At 61.0% G+C, this 1,562-nt stretch overlaps 1 protein-coding gene across 1 annotated transcript in view; it reads left to right on the forward strand.

The window, feature by feature from the left end:
- GPSM1 (G-protein signaling modulator 1) overlaps positions 1–1,562 on the forward strand; it is a 51,150-nt gene that overhangs the window by 46,622 nt on the left and 2,966 nt on the right. The window lies entirely within an intron of this gene.

Below are 1,562 nucleotides of genomic sequence, written 5' to 3' on the forward strand. Positions count from 1 at the left end.
CCCCGCGTCCCGTCCACTGGCTGCTCTTCCCACTGATTCTCTCTCATCCTTTCCTCTCCCAGGCATGTTTTGTGCAGAGACCCCCACACGGGAAATCGCAGGGTCCCTGGCAGGACGCGCCCCAGGGGAGCTGGTCTCTGCTGGGGGCGAGCCCTGAGCTGGGGGCTCTGACCAGTGCTGCCCGGCTGCTCCCCGCAAGGGAAAACTTCTCCCGCAGCCCCGCGACTGCTCGGATTTACTGTGTGGCTGCGGGGAAGCTGGAGGGAGGTTTGGTGTGAATGAGCCGGCTTCCTCCTCTAGCCTGAAATGTGGGTCACGCCAGCCAGCACAGCAGAGCTGAGAGATGCAGTTCATCCGCGGTTCAAGCCCGAGCAAGCTCCGAGTGCCACAGTGCAACTGGTGCTGGTTCAGAGGGTCCGTCTGAGCCGCGGATTCATTAGCGGATCTGCACGTGGAAGGAGGCGAGAGGGGTTTTTCCCCTCCCCATCAGCTCCCACATTGCCAGTGTTCCTCTCTGGCCCGCTGCTAATTTTGCTGCTGCCCTAAATAGAAGCTGAGTGCATCTCATCTGCTTCGCTTAGCATACAGGAAAATTGTTTTCTTTCATTTACTGAATCCAACTTGTGGCTTTAACCCTGTCAGCTCTCCCTGTGCTCTGCCGGGGTGTGCTGCTCCCCAGGAGGGATCCCCTGCCCAGACTGGTCTTCCCCAGCTCCGTGCTGGAATGTAGCTCAGCACAGGCAGACCCAGTTGTAGCGTTTTTTTGGTTGTTTTCTGCTGTGATATTTTTTCCAGCATCTGGGGGGAGCAGCTCAGCACACAGGGACCCTTCCTGAGCCCGGCGGGTGCCTCTCTCCCTGCTCTCTGATTCATATCCTGCTCCAAGTGGCTCCTCAGAAAGATCTGCTGCAGCGGCCGCAGGGCTCTGGGTTTGCTGTCCCAGCACGGGTCCTGCAGCCCGGCTCTGCCCTGGAACTGGACAGGACACAGCGCTTCCGAAAGGCTGCAAAACCCTTCCGCAGTGCAGCTGAAATATAGCCCTGCCTGTGCAAGGTGCTCATTTGGGGCTCTCGGGCAGGAACTGTCTTCCTGAAAAACTGTGATTCTGTGGCGTTGGCAGCTCGGTGACTGTTATAAGCAGCGGTGAGCTGAGGAGCCGGGAGCACGGGAGGGAAGCACGGGGCAGTGGCCCCCAAAGGTTAAATGCAGCTGGGTGAAAAGGACGGCTGAGCGCTGGCGTGCCTGACCTCCAGCTGAGCCTCACTGGGCACAAACCCACGCTCCAGCCAGGGCAACCGCGAGGTTCCCCCTCGTCCCTTGCGCTCCCGACCGTGGTCCCTCTCCGAGCCCACCCCTTCGCCAGCCCACAGGCTCCTGTTCCCTGTGGAGCAGCACCGGGGTGAATGCTGTCCCCGTTCCTCCCTTCTTTCCCTCTGGCTTGTTCGGAGCACCCAGCGGCTGCTCTGTGCAAGGCTCATCCTGGATCATTGCCGAGCCAGGAGGGCAGAGGGACGGAGCAGCGGTGACCCTGGCAGGCTGCGGGGCTTGGCAAGGCGCGGGCG

The sequence above is a fragment of the Pterocles gutturalis genome, unplaced genomic scaffold (genome assembly GCF_000699245.1).
Source record: "Pterocles gutturalis isolate BGI_N339 unplaced genomic scaffold, ASM69924v1 scaffold10211, whole genome shotgun sequence".
In the NCBI taxonomy this organism is placed as follows: Eukaryota; Metazoa; Chordata; class Aves; order Pterocliformes; family Pteroclidae; genus Pterocles; species Pterocles gutturalis.